This window comes from Pongo pygmaeus, chromosome 2 (assembly GCF_028885625.2).
Source record: "Pongo pygmaeus isolate AG05252 chromosome 2, NHGRI_mPonPyg2-v2.0_pri, whole genome shotgun sequence".
Classification (NCBI taxonomy): domain Eukaryota; kingdom Metazoa; phylum Chordata; class Mammalia; order Primates; family Hominidae; genus Pongo; species Pongo pygmaeus.
This window is the reverse complement of record NC_085930.1, coordinates 181,182,406-181,204,695: the sequence shown is the minus strand read 5'-3', so window position 1 is coordinate 181,204,695 and position 22,290 is coordinate 181,182,406. Positions and strand designations below refer to the sequence as shown.

General features: G+C 38.7%; 1 protein-coding gene across 9 annotated transcripts in view; it reads right to left on the bottom strand.

The window, feature by feature from the left end:
* The window catches only part of FNDC3B (fibronectin type III domain containing 3B), a 361,515-nt gene that overhangs the window by 323,760 nt on the left and 15,465 nt on the right, over positions 1 to 22,290 (bottom strand). For 4 of the 9 annotated variants that reach the window (XM_054482961.2, XM_063662427.1, XM_054482964.2 and 1 more), the window contains exon 2: positions 16,504 to 16,606. The exons of the other annotated variants lie outside the window; for them this stretch is intronic. The gene's annotated coding sequence lies outside the window, so the exon portion shown is untranslated. The remainder of the gene's footprint in view (positions 1 to 16,503; positions 16,607 to 22,290) is intronic. 9 annotated transcript variants of the gene reach the window in all.

The following is a 22,290-nucleotide window of genomic DNA, read 5'->3' as shown; positions in this document are numbered from 1 at the left end:
TTATTCTTTCTTGATTAATTCTACTTACCTATCATCATTTTCAAATTGTACTTATTATGTGATTTGATCACTCATTTATATAATTTCATTATGCAGATTTTGTTTTCTAACGAAAATGCAAACTTTGAAGACAGAGGCCATATCTTTTGTTTATTTTGTTCATTCAAATTTCTTGCCCTAATATGTTACTTTACTAAAACGAACATAAGTAATTCAACCTCTAAAACCATTAACCTTGGCCCAAATTTACCCATGACAAAGTCACTCCAGGAAAAGTTATAATTCTATTTAAAAAGCGTACTTTATGTTCCCAAAGAGTTAAAGACCCCTCTTGATACCCTGTGACCTGATTAGAATTCACATGCCTTTATCAAATACAATGGAAACTTTCAATCTTCCTTTAACCAGTCTGAACCTCAGGAAAAATAATTTCGTATTTCTGTATTTTGATCATTTTTAAGTCTCTAATTTCCACTCTGTTTAAAAAAATAAATTAATTAAAAATAATAAGGGAAACAATACATAGGTGCCTTTCCCAGAAATTGACATTTCATCTTTGCCAAGATGTGCACTCAAGTGGAAAGGCAGGAGGAACTCACAATGAAGAGAGTAAATGCCTGATAGTCTACAATAACATGGTGCCCTAAAAGATCACGTGCAACTGAGCAGTACAGAGGAATCTCTATGACTGAGCACTTGGGTATTTCATTTGACATTGCCATACTCCTAGTGGCTAGTGCAATTCTCACAATGTACACTCTCTGAATGCAGATATTTTTGTTTTGCTCACTGCAGTGTCCTCAAGCACCAAGGAAAGCCCTAACACATAGTAGTGCTCAGTACACATGTACAGAACAAACATTTGTAGAATAAATGTGTAATACAATGACATTAGTAGGAAATGATATAAAAGAAAGACCCTGGCCCTAGTTAAATTTTATTTTGAGATTACATTTCTTCTGGTACCTTAAGAGGGATACAAACCGTAAGTATCCAGGAACAACCGACCAGTATGGTGATGAGTCAAAATATCAAATCACGAAAGAAAAAGCTTTAGAAACTGGGACCTTAAGCCTGTAAAAGAGGACTAAAGGCAAACAAGCTAACCATAGTTGAGTTTACAGGGTTATCATGTGAAAGAAGAAACAAATGTGTTCTAGGTTGCTATGGAGTAGTGTTTTTTGAACTCCAGGTCAGGACCCATTCTTGGGTCACATAATCAATTTAGTGGGTCATTGACTGGCATTCTTTTAAATAAAATCGAATAGAATTGCATCACAAAGGAAAAAGGCAAGTATTGATTTGTGAAACTTTTGATTCAGTTATATGTATATAAATGTTTGTGTGTGTGTGTGTGTGTGTGTTTACTGGGCTACAATGTAAAATATGTTTCTCAATGTGTGCCCCACTCAAAAATATGTGGAAAAATAGTGCTATAGAAGCCTATCTCTGACCATGCCAATTTAGGCTCAATATAAAAATGAGACCTATGTTTCAACAAAAAAAAATTAACTGATTCCTTCTAAAAGTTGAAGGGTCAATATCCACTGACAAGGAGACTTCAACTTTTAGAAGGAATCAGTTAATTCCCATTTTTTGTTGTTGTTGACGTGTAGTGGATATTTCTGTATCTTCATACAGAAATCAAAAACTGAAGGAAACCTAAGTGACCACTTGGTCCAACTTTTTCATATCATTAATCACAAAAATGAAGAGATCTGAAACCAAACTGGTGGGGAGAGGCAGAACCAGGACTAGAATATCATGCCTCTAGCACAGGCCGATGACCAAGTGTCAAGATGTTGCCCAGTAGGTCTCAGCACTAGCTAGAATGGAGAATTAGATGGCTTCCCTGGTTCTTGGCATTTAAAATTCTTTGATATAAAACTACAAGTACTGTACATATCTTTGGACAGTCAGTTTATAAATTATCTAGATAAAAAGATAATAAGGACTATATTATTTATAGAGCTCAGGACTTCAAACATGATAAAAGTATTAAGGAAGCATTAAAGACCTCTTCCTTCAATGTTTTAGAAGACACAAAGACAAGGAAAAAAATGTTTTTGGCAACATAGGAACAAATGTACTAAAATCAAGAAGTTCAAATAGTTGTGATTGGATCATGTTTAAAACTCTGTAATTCTAAACGCACACAATCACACAGGCTTTCACTCGTGCAAGGCAAGAAAGTTTTGTTATTGGAAGGAAGTTGGCAGAACAGGGTGGATAGTTTGACACTGGATGACAACACCAATTATGCCAGATGCAGTTCTGCAATAAGCTAACTGTGGGTCCCCAACCGGTAATCAATCATGTGGCTGTGGCCACTAACGGGCTAGGGGCCTGCCAAATTTCACATGACTGATAGTTATGAAATAGCTTCCTTTCCGTGTGTCTCAAAACAGGCTTAAATCACCTTATTTTTTTCAGCCCTTAAAGTATAACCCATGCTATAAAATAGCAAACTAAGATATCTGCAACATCCTCCACCATGAAATCATACTCTACAGCCAAAAGACAAGATTCTTTAGTCACAAGCAAGAAACCTCACTGACTCTAGGACAAGCTGCTGACATGCAAAAGCACGAAGTAACAGGTTGCTGTTAAATAGAACTAATCTGATGTCTTTAAGTAATAAAGTTTTAACCTTGTGCTAATTTTTCCTTTTTAAAAAAGAGTTCAGGGATCAGCAGTCATTCTAAGTCCTTGATACATGGCTGCTTTATGTATCTGTGTACAGGCTGATTTGATGTGTGTGAGCACACATATATGGGTGTCGTTTCTGAGTTACGGAATTCACACCATCTGTAAGCAGAGAATTAGGTCTGAATACTAGCCTAGCGCAACTGTGGAACCACAACTACTTGCACACAAGAGGGCCACCTCAGTGGCACTCACAATGGCCACAGGCAATAATGCAGCATCATCGAGACCTCCCTCAGGCTAGAAGCAGCCTTTCAATCAAGTGCCTGGAAAAATGGGATCCAACACTTGTCAATTCATTTGCAGACAATTATATTTCAATCTATGTTTTGCAAGGTCTTACTCAGAGAAAGTTTTCCTCCACAGTCCTCATCCTGTGTTGCATCCCTTTCTTGAAGATGCAGCTCAACATTCTCCTAAATTCAGACAGATGACCTGGCTTCCAAAAGGACAACATTTCTTAAGGGTCATGTGATGGGGGAAGGGATCAGGGGAGAAAAAGCACAAAAGAAAAGTGTTACTTTTTTTTTTTTTTTTGTCCTCAGTGAAGAGGACATAAAACAAGGTCAGGTAGTAAACTTACGCTACAAAATCACGCATCCATTATAAGGTGGAGTCCGTTGTAAAGGTTCAATGAAAACAGTTAACTACAGAATATACCATATAGGGACCTGCATGAGACTAATTCATCAAAAATGCCTTTACATAATGCTGTTCTGCTCTTTGAATCATCATTAAAAGTGTAAATGGGAAGTTTACTGGCAAGGAGGCAGATACAGCAAACGGGAACTCACTCATCACAACTACCTTTTATTTCACAAATAAACCGTAATTGTCTTTTCAAGAAGTCAAATCACTTTCTAGTGATATTTGGTTTCCCCTCCCAAAGGTTGTTTTGCCAAGTGAAGAAAGTCAAAGTCCACAGCAACTACATGATTTACCTAACTTCAAACAGAAGCTGGTACTGCAGCCAGGAACGAAGTGTGTTTTACCTGCTGTCCAATACTTTTTGTCTTAAAATCCCAATCCACTTTCACACCCAGTCTCTACATTCGAACTGCTACACTTGAGAATTACAAATGGAAAGTGGGCAAACAGAACCTGCCGAAAACACCCCAACCACCATTCTCATTCCCAATGTTGGGAGGAACCTTCTCTCCAAACCTTTCAAAGCAGAGTTCCAGGCCCAGTGTTTAACACAGTAGCTGAGAAATGGCACCTGGCTATAGTACTGCAAGTCCTTCACATAAATGCTAACAATAAGAGTTCAATCCCATAAACAAAGAAAATGTCTGTTTTAGAACTGCTAAATGAGAGGACTGCAGACATGTTTAATTATGTCTGCAGGGTGGCTATGGTCCAATACCTGCCACCATCTGGAGGTTTTGCTTGCTTCCATTTCAGAGCCCCACCATGGCTGGTGGAAACAACCACTCCAGCCCTTTTCATCAACATAAAGAAAAAATTAAAATAATTAGACTTAAGTGCTTCATAAAGGCTTAGATGAAAGCACATTATAAGAGGCATCAGTGTCACCGTTTATGTGGTCTCAGTTTCATTTGAAATGAAACCTAGCTTCATTACCACTCAGTTTTCTTGATGTATTTTCATAGGTGGGAGCTCTGTCAACATCAGGCTGTAGGAGAAAGATAAAGAGTTAAACACTTGCTTCTTAATGGCTGCTTTTGGCCCACAAAGTCCATTTTACTATCTTATCATCACTCCTAATGTTAAGCTTGGCCAAGAAGCTGGACTCTTTACAAAGCAAGAACTCACTACAAGGCTGAAAATCATGCGGGAATGTCAAAGCAGTTTTTGCTTAGCTACAAAGGAATTAACAAGAGGATGCCTCCAGATGTGGCAGACTGTGGATTTCCCACGTTGGTGATCAAACAGGATTTTGTTGTTAGGCATCACAGTTTTAAACATTCAATTATCCGCTTTGTAAAAATTTCACCTTTATTAACATTGTTACTGTTTCATGATACAACCATTCATTGACAGCCTTAACGAGGTCGAGATATTGATAGCCACGAAATGCCAAGATGTTGTCATTACCCCAGGAAATGCAAACTACAAATTCTCCCAGGTCTCTCAAATTCTATAGCCTCTCTGTCCAATACTAGAACCACTAGCTACATGTAACTATTTAAATTTAAATTGCTTAAAATTAAATAAAACCTTGAATTCTATTTCTCAGTCACACTAGCCACATTTGAGTAATCAACAGCCACATGTGACTAGTTGGCATACGCATACTAGATAACGCAGGTATTTCCATAATTTCAACAATTCTATTGGACAGCACTGCTATAAAATGCCATATTTTCATTGAAGAAAATGAAGGATGAGTTTCCAACATATGAACTACTAGTATTTAACCAAAGGAGGCACACTAGCAGAGTTGTTAAGGGCCAGTACTCATGAACTCAACTGTTACAATTCTGACCCTGGCTCGACCACTTAGCACTGGGATTGGAGCCAGTTACTTCACTCTCCATGTCTCGGTTTCTATCTGTAAAACAAGGATAAATACAACATCTATCCTCATAAGACCATGGTAATGAGAAAATGACTTAATATGGAAGTGCTCGCTATGTCAATATTCGCTGTCATTATTACTAAGCCCTACAATATGCTTCAAAGCCCCAAAAAATGTGCATACCCTTTTTTAGCTAATAAGTATTTTGTTCCTTTGAATGTGTGTGACAACCAGCCTCCATGCTGTCTTGAGATATTTGAGAGAAAAACTAAGATTCATTAGCCACAATCTGACTTAAAAGTCTGACCACCTTTCATAAGACTCTTCACCGAGAATAAATAAAAATTAATTCTGATTTTATTTCACTATTTTTAACAAAATAAAAATTTTAATGAATCAATTAATTGACTATATACACATATAAACCAGGTTAGTTTTTCCAAGTCAGGCTAAATTCATAGCATTAAGGTGTATAAATATATATATACCTAAAGATCCATGAGCCCATAAAACCATTTACTTATTCTATAAATCCTTAAGACTTTGCCTTAATAATCACCTGCAATTAGCAAATACTTTGCTTGAATGGAAACCTGCTATTAAAGTTATATCCAACTCAATGAAAATTCCAAATTAGCTGAGTCTAAACTAATGATTGAGTACGCTTAGGGTATACTATATTTAGCCTATTTGAAATAGCTGGGAAATATAATGATTGAAAACACATAAAACTGAAGAACAGTGTGTTTCTACACAATAGTTTTAAAGTTTATGAAGTGTCTTATTTTTTTAATTGAATAATTAAGTCTGAAAAACAGACTAATTTTTAGCACTATCAAAACAAGCATGTTACTGTGAATAATTTTTTCCACATATAAGAAAAAAAATTTTGTCAGCCAAAACCAGTAACCTTGAAAAATGCTGACTAGTTAGAAATTGCATAATCCTGACCAATTTTTGCAGAAAAAATGCCTGTATTTTTCCTGAAAACTTTTTGTTTTAAATTAGATGAAAATATATTTCTGAAAGAACTTATCTGAAAAAAATACTGAAATATTGAGGGATGAAATAATATGCCTGAGATTTGCTTCAGAATATTACAGCAAGGAGCAGAGAATGAAAAGGGGTAAAGATGAAACAAGACTGGCACGAGCTGATTGATTGTCAAGGCTGGGTAATAAGTCCGGGGGGATCCACTACTATTCTCTACTTTTGTCTATGTTCAAATTTTTTTCATAAATTACAATGTTTTTAAAAAGCTCATCTAAGAAAAGTGTAAGGTGTTTTTGGCTTAAAGTAAAAGGTAAACGCTAAATATGTGATAGCAAAGATACATCAGTTTCACAGTCAGTAGCCGGAGTGCTAGGATTCTGCTCTTCTCCCCTCGTCAGCCACTATAGACGGCAGGATTCATGACTATCCCAAACAACTCTATGTCCAGGGGAGTGTTGATTCTTTCATGCGACCTGGTTTTGGATCTTGTTTATCTCTTTCTTCACCAATTCCAGAGAAAGAAAACCACAGGGTAGATTGGCTAACACACTCCAGAAATAGCCAACGGTCTTATTTTGATATCATAATTCTTGAGTCCAAGATGTACCCTATTTTTTAAGACTTTAAATAAGTCTTTAAATAAATAAGTCTTTAAGTCTTTTAAGACTTAAAGTCTTTTAAATAAGTCTTTTAAGACTTTAAATAAGTCTTTTAAATAAGTCTTTTAAATAAGTCTTTTAAGACTTTAAATAAGTCTTTCAAAAGGATGCATTCTATTGACAGATCTCAGTTTAGCACCAGAACATCTAAAATTGCAGTTATGGTAATAGGATGATTTAATCCCCTAATAATGGCCTGGAAAAAGGTTAGCATGTTGAAAATATTTCACGTTCATATCATTTCAAAAGTGCAGAAGATAAGCACCTACAGATTTTCAATTAGAGATTAGCCAACCTTGAGACATCATACATGCCCTGGAAAGAAAAGGGGGCAGGGGACCTGGAATTCAGAGACTGGAATGGAAGCAGTAGCTTGACTTCTCCCTTTATTTGCCACAGTGCCCTAAGTAAGGAAAGGCACACACTCTCAGACTAGGTTTTCTCATTTGAAAACTGGGATAATAGTCACTGTGTTCACACCACAGGGTCACTGTGAGAATGCTACAATAAACAATATATATAATAGAAACAGATTTGGAAATACTGTGGTATTTAAATATAAGGCGTCACCTTGTAAACTGCTTTAGTAGCCCCCCTAAAATGGCTTTAGGCTATTCCCCTACTTGGAATCTGAAAGGGGAAAAGGCCCTTTCAGATTAAATTGAAGAAGACTAAATTAAATTGAAGAAGACTAAATGGAATTGTCAGCCAGATTCCACAACTCCCTCCCCGTGAAGCTGAAACAAGAGCCACCTGGCCAGAGCATCAAAAAGGGCACTGGACTGAAAAGTCACAGAGCTATGAAAAGTCAGCACAGCAGTCTAGAGAGCAGAGAAACTAAGGCAAACCAGTAAGACTAAAGGCACGCAACAACAACTTAAAAAACCCACTCATTCACCTATGTAACAAACCCACGCGTTCTGTACATGTATCCCAGAATTTAAAATTTAAAAATAAAAATAAGTAAATTTTAAAAACCCACTAATTCTTCAAAGATCTCAACCTTTGCCTAAAAGTATTAATAGAGATATTTAGTTGCTCTAGCCATGTAAAAGCAGCATTTTACAAAACATTTTGCTTAGGAAAATAAAATGAATGAATACCTAAGAACATCTGATTTGATTTGATTAAGATATTCAAAACTGTCCACTTCAAGTGGAGACAGCAGCCAACAGCAGAGCCCTCTCCTGAGGATTCCATGCCCTCACCTTCCCTCAGGTACTCGGTGACCTGCTAAATTGACTGGCAGCCCTGGCGAAACTCACCGGGAGGTTACCAGGTCAAGGAAATTGACAGCAACGTTTTGCAGCAGAAGTACAAGAAGCTGACCTAAATAACTAAACGAGGGACAGGAAAATATGTAACACAGAAAAGATTTACAAAGGATTATGGAGTTTCAGGAAGGGAATGATGTTATGTCCCCTCCCTGAAGACCACAACTGCCTGGCTACAAACCCTAAGTCCACAACTGACTAGCTTTTAACTTCAGGCAAGTTGCTTACCCTCTCACTACCTCTGCTTCTTCACTGGCAAAGTGGAAATAATAAAATAAATCACCTAATTCAGGACACTGTGAGGATTAAATGAAGAAATGCATGTAAAGCATTTAGAACAGTGTCTGGCACATAGCAAGCACTCAATCTGGGCTTATTATTATTATTAAATTTCCTGACAAAATGTTTTTATTCTTGCTATAAATGAGGGCTCCTCTGGCCGGGCACGGCGGCTCATGCCTGTAATCCCAGCACTTTGGGAGGCCGAGGCAGGTGGATCATCTGAGGTCAGGAGTTCGAGACCAGCCTAGCCAACATGGTGGAACCCCATCTCTTCCAAAAATACAATTACCAGAGTGTGGTGGCATAAGCCTGTAATTCCAGCTACTCAGCAGGCTGAGGCAGGAGAATTGCTTGAACCTGGGTGGCGGAGGCTGCAGTGAGACGAGATTGTACCAGTGCACTCCAGCCTGGGAGACAGAGTGAGACCCTGTCTCAAAAAAAAAAAAAAAAGGCTCCTCACAAAGTGTCCAAATATTTGCTCCGCAGTTCAGAAGGAGAACTACAAAATGAATTCAAGCAAAACGTCTGAGGAAACAGAGGGATGAGTATTGAAAGTGTGGGAGCCATGGTCGAGCCAGTCCATCATTAGCTTCTGTTCTTTCTGGTGCTTCCCCATTCACTCGGCAGAGCATCAGCTCTGACCCTGGGGATATAAAGGTGAACTTACAAGCTCTCTGCGGGAGCCCAGAATGGGAGTCCACTGGGGGGGAATAGGTGGGTAACTAAATGACAAAAGTATATAAGACAAAATAGAATCCCCTGAAAAGAGCAGCAGGGGCTACAGAATGGGATCCACCAGGATGAGCCTGAAGAGCTGGGAAAGGTAGACCAAAAGCAAGGCAGTCACCCTGTGACTGAGGTGGAGGAGTGGGGAGGTGTGACAGGCAGTAGAGACACAGGGAGGCCACGTACAGCCCAGAGGGAGAAGATGATGATGGCCTGAACGTTCTCTGCTCTCAGGAGTCACAAGTATTGTACCATTAATTCCCAGAGGAAGTCTCTTCAAAACAGACAGGAGAAGGAAACACCTATAATAAGTCTTGCAGGTGAGTGGCAGAGAAACAAACTGGTTTCCCTAGGTCTACAAAAGAGCCTGTTCCGTAGTACTAACTCTTGGACTACAAATCCCTAACAAGATGCAAACTTCTAAAGACTCTTAATGGGCCTGTTAAGTAATTTTTTTTTTCAAGTGTGATGACATTTCACTCCACTGATCCAGGTGCAAAGACTGTACCAAAAACCCACCAGAGACTTCGCTTCATATAGGAAACTCTTGATGTAATTGTAGCTCTATGACTCATGGTAATTATCTTTTTAAAGAAACATATAAAACTCTAAGAAAGTGTACTTTTATTTTATGATCTTCTATAAAATAATAGCATTAGTATTTCATTCATAAGTGTAATAAAGTAACATCAAACAAGAAAAAAAGCAGAGTCCGACTCTGGTGCCTTAGTGAACACAGAAAAGCCTTACAGATCAGATTTACAGTAAGCCAGACAAACTCATCTCCACACCACTTTCATCCTTCTCATCAAAAAGGTAGTAAGACTTCAAAAAGCACCTCAATCAGGCCATTCTCGCTGTTTAAGACACAACCCCAAAAGAACTCAAACTAATTACAGCACATTATATACAGAAAAATACCACTGCTGCCTGAATAATATCTAAACAGTGGAAATTTAAAAGGACAAAATTAGGAAGCAAAATAATAAAAGCCTAGAGGAGGATTCTGATAGCTCTTGGAAGACTGGGTGAGGGTAGGAGACTGCGGATCAAGTCTTAGATCTGCACAGGAAAAAGAACCAAGTTAGAAACCACTCTACATAAAGCAAGGAGGAAGAGCTGCAATCTGAGAAAAGGGTGAGCTGGTACAAGACCCCTAAATCCACAGTAAGAGAATATTGTGTATGCCTCAAAAAAAGAGTATTGTGTATGTCTGCTACTGAACAATAGCAACAAAAATTTTTACACTTTTCAATAAAAGTGCTTCAAAAGAGTTGCCTATGTTCACACACTCGTGCAATCAATTAAAAGTATAATAATCAAAATTAGTTCCTTTAAATTATTTTCAATTTATAGACCAGAATCTCAAAACAGATAAAAATTCCTTTCTGAAGTATGCAACTTAGTGTCACTTCTCCATGTGTAGCATTTTCTTCGAAAACCCAAAACTTTGTTAATGTTCTTCTAACTCCCAAGTTACTCAGTAACCACAAGAGTAACTGAAAGCAGTCTGGGAACAGCAGCACGTAGATCCAGGTCTTAATCTGAGCCTTGTGACCAAGCTTTACTAAATGGCTCAACTCAGACAAGTCCTGAGTTTCCCAGAGGAAAATGAGCTTTATTTCCTGAAGCCTGTAGCCACCTCTGTCCCGAAAGGACAGGAAAGTGTAGTAATTTTCGCCAAAACTATATGTAAACAGGCTGCAGAAGGGAGTTACCTAGATATTGCCTTGGGCAGATATTACCTCCCTAAGTCTCAGTTTTCTCATCTGGAAAATAGGAATCACATCATTCCCCTTCCAGGGTTGATATGAAGGTACACAAGGTCATATGTGGAATTTAAGACGCTCTAATGCCTAAAATGGCAAAACTTGGTGTTAGTATCATTACCGCCTCACTGCTCATCTCCCCAGGCCCACCTCCCACCCATATTGAACACCCAAACGTCATCATTACCCCTAGCAACCACAGAATCATGGGAAGACAGAACAGATGAAGTTTGGTAAGCTACTAAATAACAGTTGTGGGCTAACAGCCAGGTTATCAGACAAGCAAATGCAACCCAAATGAAGCTTCTTACCTGCATTTCTACATCAGCTACAATGGTCTTGGTGTATCTCTACATTCCAAGCCTTCATGCATCCTTTATAAATACTAAGAATCAGGAGTACTTAGGTTGACAAAGTAACTACATTAACCACATAATCATACCTCTACATCACTATCACCAAGAACAACAGTATTCCAAATATTAGACTCATAACTCTAAAGCAACAATTTCCTCCCCTCACTCTCTGGGAAAAAAGAAAGAAAGAAAAACTTTGCAGAGGAATAAAGTGGGAAGCCAGTGTTCTAATATAAACATGACAAGCCCAATTCTATCACTGCAATATACTTTCTGACTTCAGTACAAAAATCTTTTCTGACCATCTGGAGCTACTCCAGGCATGAGGCCAAAACTTTGTAATTCCTTTTCAAAGTAAATGACAGATCAGTAACTGCCACGTTGCTAATGCACAGCCAAAGGGAGCACCTCATATCCTATTCAATGCTCCCTGGAGTTTTACACATGTAGTAAAAACAAAGTGCTTCCAAATAAATCTGCCCACTTTCCAATATTCCAAACTGAACAGCGATCCTGTCACTTTTGAACAAGGCGGCATTTTTTCGGGTGTGATCCTATTACCCTATTTCACACACAGGAAGCAGGACTTCAAGTTCCACTAAAAACAGTCGTATCTACACTAAAATGTCCACTACTATTTCAGTTCTCCAGAAATGGCACATAGGAGTCTACCAGAAATTATTTTTTTCTTTTGAGACGGAGTCTAGCTGTCACCCAGGCTGGAGTGCAGTGGCACGATCTCAGCTCACTGCAACCTCCGCCTCCCAGGTTCAAGCAATTCTCCTGCCTCACACTCCTGAGTAGCTGGGACTACAGGTGCGTGCCAGCATGCCCGGCTAATTTTTATATTTTTAGTAGAGATGGGGTTTCACCATGTTGGTCAGGCTGGTCTCGAACTCCTGACCTCATGATCCGTCTGCCTCGGACTCCCAAAGTGCTGGGATTACAGGCGTGAGCCACCGCACAGGGCCTCTACCAGAAATTTTAAGAGTCTGTTCCCTGCAGTGCCTGAGATGCCCATAAGGTTGCAATAAACATGGGGTCACATATATGCAGGGCAACAGAGGTGAACTCAGGATCAACGGGGACCCATAAAGTTGGTGGACACTTGTTTTTAAACCCCACTGACTAGCAGAATCACTTTCTTCATTCATCCAACACACCAAATAGAGAGCCTACTATGTGCCAGGTACTGCAGTGATGATGAATAAAATCAAATCTCCCAACACCTTTGCCAAAAATATAAATTTGAAGAGCCCAAAATCAGTTTCATGTAATATGCCACTGATAATAAGAGCCATTTGAAAGCTCAGAAGCTAAAATTTGATCATCTTCCCCTAGAGCATATTGAGTAGAAAGATGTCAGCCAGCAATGGCTATGGACTTCCTACATTTCAAAGAAATGAAAGTTATCTCTGAAGTCACCCTTTGCATTGGGGAGCTGTCTTATCCTTTTAAGTAAAACATTTTAAAACTGAACAACCTGAAAATTCATCTGTTAGTCAACCGTTTCTTACAAAGACAAGTTAAAAGGAGTTTTACAGATGAATAAAAGATGAGTAAACAGTAGCTGGCCACTAATCACAAAATTAAGCAGCAGTAGATTATAAATAAAAATATAAAACAGGTCATTATGGGGCTGACTTAGTCCATCTGGTCTGCTTTAACAAAATACCTTAGCCTGGGTAATTTACAAACAACAGAAATTCATTTCTTACAGTTCTCGGGGTTGGTAAGTCCAAAATCAAGGCACCAACAAATCACATGTCTGGTGAGGGCTCCTTTCCTGGTTCACAGATGGTGCCTTCTTGCTGTGTCCTCACATGGTGGAGGGGACAATCAGGCTCCCTTAGGCTGTCTATCTAATCTATCTATTTTAAGAGAGAGTCTTGCTATGTTGTCCAGGCTGGAGTGCAGGGGTTATTCACTCACTGCAGCCTCAAACTCCTGGCCTCAAGCAATCTTCTCACGCCCACAGCCTTCCATATAGCTGGAACTATAGGTTCGCACCACCACACCAGGCCCATAAGCTTCTTTTATAAGGGTGTGAATCCCATTCATGAGGGATCCACCCTCATGATGTAACTGCCTCCTAAAGGCCCCACCTCTTAACAGCATCACCTTGGGGGTTAGGATTTCAACATATAAATAAATTTGGTGAGGGGAGAGAGACACAAACATTCAGACCACAGCAGGGTCTCATCCTTCTGATGAAAAACTATCCCTAAGGATAAATTCACAAAATCAGAGTAAGAGAGCTAGAAAAGGCATCAGAGATCGTCCTACTCTGATTTTACCCAGCTCCTCTCTTAGAAACTCTTATTTTTTCAGGTTGCCCTCAAAACATCATGTGATCATTACTAAAATAATGGCATCTGAAATGTCCTGAGCCAACTCCAAATGGAACCTTTGTGTCCTATCTGAGAACAGGAAAGAGATCAGCAATCATATCAGACAGTCACAGACAATTCAGAATCCTGGTAAGAGAAAGAGTAGAAACCTCAGCGCAGATTCCTCATCACAGGAATGCATGAGGAGGACACTCTGTCCTCAGTCTTTGGGGCTAGAAGGGGAAGAGAAGTAAACGTTGACAGAATTAGCCTTCTCAAAGAGTTTAACAGGCACAGTGGAAATTCCAAGGCAGATATCACTATCAAAGAAAACTGTTGGGAGGAGAATGGGTAGCAGGGGAGAGTATCAGCAATACAAGAATCTGAACAGAAGGACAATGTACAAGAAAAGGTAGGGACTTTCTGAAGGCATTTTTGGTGGCAGGGGGTGGGGATGATGGAAACAGCAAAGAATAGACTGTAGAAAAAGACAAAAATGCTATCTTATTTTAGGGAACTGTGGAACATTTGAAGAAAAATGGGGAAAATAGAAAAAAATCAAGACTTGCTTCAAAAGTATATAACGAAAAAATGCATTTAACAAGGAAGATAGGGAGAAAAGATACGTGTAAACAAAGGACAGCAATGGATCATTCAAAAGAGAAATCTTAAAATCTATGAGAGCAAGATATGGTTTTGTAGCATTAGATCATATACCAATTTCACTTCCTTCAAAGGCATCACCAAAAAGTAATGCTTTAAAGAGAGACACTATTTTTTTTCTGACTCTGCCTACATCCACTTAATTCTTCATTCTCCTCTCATTTTGACCTAAGTTATTCACTTATTTAAGATTAACTTTTTCTCAGTGATATACGGGCTTCAGGAAATAACTAATAGAAGTCAAAATGAGAAGAGGATGGATGGATGGATGGATGGATGGATGGATGGATAGATGGATGGAGAGTGACTTAAGAGTTTGGCAGAGTCAAAAAAAAAGTACTTAGAAATACCATATATAATATCAGCTCTGCCCAAATTGCAAAATGCCAATCATAATACTTATACAATAATCAAACAATGATAAAGAGAAAATCCCACTTTCAAGAAGGAGAAAAGTGGCCAGGCGCGGTGGCTCACACCTGTAATCCCAGCACTTTGGGAGGCCAAGCCGGGCAGATCACGGGGTCAGGAGTTTGAGACCAGCTTGGCTAACACAGTGAAACCCCATCTCTACTAAAAATCCAAAAAATTAGCCAGGCATGGTAGCACACATCTGTCGTCCCAGCTACTCGGAAGGCTGAGGCAAGAGAATCACTTGAACCTGGGAGGCGGAGGTTGCAATGAGCTGAGATCATGCCACTGTACTCCAGCCTGGGTGACGGAGAGAGACTCCATCTCAAAAAAAAAAAAAAAAAGGAGGAGAAAAGTAGCAGCAATTGGGGTACTAGGGACCAGTAACAGACAACAGACACCGGCAGGAAGAAAGGAGGCAAATTCCCAACCTAGAAAAGGAAAAGAATAAATTTATATATAGCCTGCAAGGGGGCTGAGGGGTAAGGAGAGAAGGAACAGGGACTGAGCACTTCATGGTAATGCTGGCACTGATCAGCTTCTGGACATATCCTTCATTGCATGTAAAAAAAACTATTAAGGAAGAAGTGAAACTGCACAAACTTAACCTCAGCACCAGCATGATTACCTCACGTAACTTCTTTTCTTAGTATCCCTAAACAGAAAGTCATTCAGATAAATAAGTTTATGGTTTTTGATAAGTGTCCCCTAGTAACCTGGTTTATGCATCATGCATTAGTTTGTGGAACTGAAAGGCTAATGCTGGAAAAAAAGATCAGAGATCTCTTTGGTTCTTTGCCCCGACTTAGTTAAGATTGTGTAACTTGTACAAATATAACCATTTCCTGTCCGCTGAACAAAGCAATTAGTGGACTGGGTACAGTTTCTGAGACGATTTAAGGGAAGGAATCAATCTGGCCATGTCTCACTGTAGTTCATTTTAAAGAAAGAAACAAAAGAGACAGGAAAATATAGAATATCACTATTTTGTTGAATAGAAGTCATTCTTGTTTTATATAACCTTCTTCCCCCACAGATTGTACATGACACATTGGGAAAAGAATCTGCTTCAAAACGGCTTTCAAAGAATATATCTATCATCCATAACTTCAATTTACTATTAAAAAGTAGGCTGGCGCCATGGGTCACGCCTGTAATCCCAGCACTTTGGGAGGCCGAGGCGGGAGGATCACGAGGTCAGGAGATCGAGACCATCCTGGCTAACATGGTAAAACCCTGTCTCTACTAAAAATCAAAAAAAAATAGCTGGGCTTGGTGGCGGGCACCTGTAATTCCAGCTACTCGGGAGGCTGAGGCAGGAGAATGGCGTGAACCTGGGAGGCGGAGCTTGCAGTGAGCTGAGATCGAGCCACTGCACTCCAGCCTGCGTGACAGAGCGAGACTACATCTCAGAAAAAAAAAAAAAAAAAAGTAATGTGCAGACCAGGCCATTTTAAAAGAAAAAATTGGTATCACTTCATGAGTTTAGAATAAGCATCCATCATTCATACAGGATGGGCTCTGCAAAAAGAAATATCAGGGAAGGAAGAGCAAAGAAAAGATGAAATGCAACCTGGGCTTCCAGTGACTTCCCAGGGCTGGTTCCAGGAGCTCAGGAGGTATAGAAACACTGCCTTCATTTTCCTCAAACCTTTATTGCTTAAACTAGCTTAAGTGGGTTTCTGTTATCTGCAATGCAATAATTATTGACTGAACAAGAAAAACCTTTCTATCTTCACGTAATTTGAAGTATCTCAGTTATTCCTCTTGATTGAAAGTTCCATATGCCTCCAATAATAAGCATTATAATTAGAACATGGCTTTAAAATTAAATTCAAACATAAGTTTTCACCTGGTTCAAACACATGGCATCTCAGTGTCAAAACAACATGTCCTGCTCCATCATTAAATCATTCATTCAATAAACACTTGCTGAGCAGTCTGTTTGCCAGTCTCTGTATATAAGAGAAGAGGAAAGTGTCAGTCTCTGCCTTCAAGGAATTTAGATTTTAGTGGGAAAGTCAAACAAAGAGGAATTAGACATCTCCCTGCTTCTTCTCTTGCCACATCTTTACAGCTACACTCAAATAAATACTAGTACTGATTGAACTCATGGCTCCCTAAACTTCAGGTACCAGTTCATGCAATCTATCTGTTCCTAACAATCTTCTAGGTCTTCTAAAGGGCAAATGAGAAGTGTGGAGGGGGCCTTTAGGGTTTTCTCTCACCATGGTAAGTAATCAGTCTCATGGCCTAGGGAAGACAGAGAAAAGCCTGGTGTGGGGCCAACTCATAAATGTGTCTTACCGTCTGCCCACCACCACCACACTCTCACCTGAGGGAACACACCACTACCACCCCCACCCTAGCAACAGGACTGACTGACATCTAAAAGAATCTATACTTTTAAATTAAATTTACCGTCTTTCATTACTTATATTTATTCAAAAGTTCACTACAAAACTGAGTCATGAGAATCCTAAAAGATAGTATCTGAGAATTGTCAACGGGCCCCACTGACTATGAGGGCTCTCTCTTCGGGAGGGAAACAAATTCTCCAAAAAAACAGGTATTTAACAAGCGCCAGTCAATCGAGTCCAAAGACCTCTCACAGCTAACAGGAAGTGACTACCTGGCTAAATCTTCACATTCTTGCAAATCCAAATATGTATTCCCTAAAGCTGAAGGCTGGAAGATTTAGATCTAAAGATGCCTAACTGGTTTGAAACATTTCAAAATGACAGTTCTCAATAAGTGAATCATTCAAAAGGAACTGCCCTAGGAATAAGTAATACATGCCCTCTATTTGCCTAAAAGTTTTAATTCACTGTACTATAGATAAACATCCTTACATAAAACCATCCGGTCAGCATCCTGGAAAAAAATATCATTATGCTAAAAGTTAAGCAAGTTTATACAGTCTATCAGGTATTAATGTTTTCCATGATTACTTTTCCATGGCAAAATGAATTGCGTTATTGACTTAGAAAAATAAATATGCCTAACTTGTGTTCGTGCCCTGATTTCTTGCCAAATTTAAGTACACTAGATAAATTTCAAATAAATAGGTCAGACAATCTATAACAGAGGCCACGTAGCCAGTTAATAATCCATAAAGTCACTTTCAAACCTAAATTCTCAATCAAGAAAACAATTTTTCAGATGAAAACTTTTGACTCCCAAATGCCGAGTATCAGGAACAATTTTTCAAAGCCTTTTAACTCTTTCATATACAAGCTTCAAATTCCCCCATGCCATGGAGAACAATTAGTGTCAGGAGTCCTGAGGAGAACTAAGCTGAGACTTATCCAAAAACCCACTGGGAAGGTCTATGGATCATAGAACTTCTCACTATTAATATCAAAAACGCCACTAGAAACCTCGCTCTTTTTAAGTGAAATATAAATTCAGAAAATATTTTTAAAATGCTCCCCTAAATATGTATTATGTTACGTGCTATCATCAAAATGTATTTTTACAAAACACACATATAAGTTACACTAGTACTACACTTATTAAAAAAGTTAAGAATTCCAAGCTTTGCTGCTTCCTGTAAGCATTAATAGTGACAAATAAATAAGGAAAATAAACATTATGGAAGACGTTGGTTTTGATGAAAACCAGAAACAAAATGTCAGAGGCAAAATGGTCACTGCTCTAGGCAAACTGCTAAAGGTTTTGGGAATTAGGACATGGAGAAAAGAAAATGTTCATAAAACTTTCTTGGTTCACTGCTATGTTCCTATGAAGATGGCAGAAACTCCTTGTTTTTCCAATATATCATTTCAAGAAGCAACGAAGAAGCTCTATATGTACAGTCAATACAAAACAAATACATGACCGGAAGTTATGGTGCTAATATGAGAGGTTCTGTTTAATAGAAACTACAGATCCATTAAAATGCGATGATTTACTCTGCCTCCTCTAGACACAAAGACTGAATGTCTGCTTCTTGTAGTATTGGCTACTCCTCTGATTTCAAGCAGGTCCTTTCAACTTAAGGTCCTCTTCTCATTACGTATTTCATGGGAAAATACGATATTGAGTATCTTAGAATGAATTATATACCAACTGAGGATCTGTAATAGAACATCCCAATAAACCAAATAATGTATCAAAATAGCAATAAAAATATTTTGGCTTATCAAAAAAGGAAAAATGTTAAGAGGGACATCAACTTGCTACAAAAAAAAAAAAAGAAAGAAAGAAAATTAAGGATCTCATTCTTAAAGGACATAATAGTAGCAGAAACCAAGTCAGTCCTAAGATTTGGAAATGTAACTCTGCAAGGCAATATGATTAGAATGTACAAAGACAGGTTCACATTTTTTTCTCTATAACACTAATAATTTTTTCTTCTTGTTATTGAAACCACAAAGTAATTGATTACCCTAACGAACATACAGATTTTCTTCAACATTAATGTTGCTTCTGAAAAGCAAAACTAATATTCCGAGAGAAAGCTATGACAAAGCCCTCCTTCAAGCAAGTTTCCAGCAGCCAGTGGGACATGTGAGCAACTAGGCAGTTTGCAAACATGTGGTTAAAACGTCCACAATTGTGCCAATTCTGACAATATTTAAAAAGGTTTCCTAGACACCTAACTTGCACGTAAATCCATACATGATTTCAGTGTGGATTAGGGCCAAATGTCCCGATAATAGAGATTCAGAATTTCAAGTTTTTAAAAATGACACTCCTTCCAGCCCAAGAATCAACCTCTATGTAGCACTATATGCTTTTTTTCTTTCTCCCTGCAAATTAGAAAATTCAATTTTCTTCATTTCCAGCCAGGGGCCACTCAAACAAATCTAATGGGTGTAGACAGCATTTCCTGCCTACTGCAAGGAAATAATGGGATTGTCATTATTAACATGGCCCAAGGCATGCACTGAGGTGGGGCACTGAAGAAACTGACCTTTAATTTTCATCAGTTACACTGCACTGACTGCCTCGTTTAAAAAAAAAAAAAGGTAGATGTTATTTTTCTCCAGCACTAAAGTCTAACACTAGCTCATTCACTCTCATAGAGCAAGACAGACTGATCCCTATTATCCTTTCCATTCAACTGTGTTTATGTCTAGAAAAAAACCTGCCAGTAAAAGTTTTGTTCTTTCCCCCAACCCCTTTTACTTTTTTGGAGCTAGGCTTCCAATTTACAAGCAGTTGGTGAGGTTTAGGTACCTCTAAAGCAGAGAAGCTATTCTATTGATTGACTTCTCTGCCAAACGTTCTATGTCATTTCAAAGAAAGGTGCATCCAAACAACAATGAGCGGCAAAGGTGGCTAGGATCTCTAGAAATACTTCACGTACTTAACCTGCAACGCACTGTTCCCCCACAGTGGTGTCTTTACACCATGACAGAGATGAAGGATGCTGTCTGCAGTGGTGACCCAGAGATGAAAGGCAGAGCTTGGGAGCCCAACAGCTGCATCCACTAATGTCAAGACCTGATCGCTCTTAAAAAACAGAACAACATCCACAAAAAGAGAGAAGGAATGGGAGGGAGTGACTCCCCTTTATTACAACGTTCCTTTGATCTTAGACTTAAGAAAGGAAGCAGAACTGTCATATATCTATTAAAAAGGGACAACCTCTCTTTAAAGGGGCAGAAAGGAAGACAAATATTGGTAGAAGTAGCACTTGCAATAACTAAGTACTGCTTGGCATTCAGATGTGCTTTCCCCCACAGGTGCTTTTGATATATATTATTTCATTTTAGGCCCACACTACCTCACTAAGATAAACGGCTCGAGTATGACATTAAGGATGAGCTGGAAAGCTGTCACATGAACAGAGACACTCAAGGAGCCAAAGGCAAGGTCAAGACAAAACTGATGGCTAATATTCACATATGTTTTAAAGTAACTGGGAATGTTTTTAAATAATTATCCCATTAAGAAATACATCCAACAATTAAATCTGTCTGTAGTCACAGAGTAAAGCAATAAAATAATAAAACAGCAGCAGCTACCACTTACTAATCACTAGTTCAAAACACTATGTTGAGCCAAACAGTCATAACAAGACAGAGAGATTGAGCATAAAACACTGAGGGTCCTAAGAAGACACTGAGAGACTGGGCAATTTAACCAGTTAGAGATGTGCACAGTACAGTCCCAAACTCAGATGCTTCCAGAGCACCAAAATATTAACTCCAAAAATATTAACTCCAAGTTAAGTGAGTAGTTTCCCATGTCCCCTCCAAATATGAAAACTGTATGTTGTAACCGGCTATTATCTATAGACAGGGGCTCAAGAATACCCAAGAAGCATGGTCTCCTTAAAAATGTTTCCTTTTCATCTAACACATCTTGCCATTAAACTTTCTAGAAAATCATTCTATGCTTTCTCATGAAAAATGTTATGAAAGATTATTTCTTGGCTAAAACTGAAACTTACTGAAGATATACAAATACACCAATCTGTGTTAAAAATACATTAAAAAAAAAAAAAAAAGTCCTTCATTAGTCTGCCAAGCAGGACGTCTGACATCAGGCTAGAATCGTCCCTCTATTGGACTCACCGATGACTCAGTGGAAACTAGAATTTGGAAAACCTGCCATCCCACATGAAACATACTAGGAAAAGGCCAGGCGCAGTGGCTCACGTCTGTAATCCCAGCACTTTGGGAGGCCGAGGCGGGCGGATCACGAGTTCAGGAGATTGAGACCATCCTGGCTAACACGGTGAAACCCCGTCTCCACTAAAAAATACAAAAAAATTAGCCGGGCGTGGCGACGGGCGCCTGTAGTCCCAGCTACTTGGGAGGCTGAGGCAGGAGAATGGCGTGAACCCAGGAGGCGGAGCTTGCAGTGAGCCGAGATCGAGCCACTGCACTCCAGCCTGGGTGACAGAACAAGACTCCGTCTCAAAAAAAAAAAAAAAAAAGAAAGAAAGAAAGAAAGAAAGAAACATACTAGGAACAAACTCACTCACCTTCATCAGTGCTACATCCTTCCCTAGCCGTCGCCTGTTCTCCCCTACTCACTCCCATTGCCCCTGATCCTCAGGAAAGCAAGGAAGACAAACATGCAACTAGAACGTTAATGGCAAACACGTCAGACCCAAAATCACACTAAATGAAGCTAAAATAATCTATTAGAGACATTTATTTGAATCCTCTGTTCTCTTTCTTGTCAACTAGTATGCCCTCATAGGTTTGAATGAACTCCTGAGAACACTGACCTAATTGAAGAGAACTGCAAAGTGAAACATAAACAGGAAGTGACACTGTTTCCCTATTTAAATTGAATATAATAAGCAAATGGTAAAAGCTAAAAAGCTATGTTTTCAAATTATTGAGATTGTCACGGGTGTCAATAAGATGTAATTAAAGATACAGGACAATAATCACATAGCAAGAAAATAGGTCCAAAATCAAATAAAACTGGAAATAATTATGTTTCTTCATTAGTGAAGAAATTGTATAGTACATTAAGTTATGTATTGCTAAACAAAGCCTGAAATAAAATACAAATCTTAAAAATTGTTATCCATTTCTTCTCCTCCCACCTCGCTTTAAAAGAAAAAAAGGAGCATTTTTTAAAGATGAACTTCCTAAGAGACTTCAAATTACTGACTTTATAGTAATTTCTTTAAAAATGAGTATAAATACAAAGCAAATTTTGGTGATGA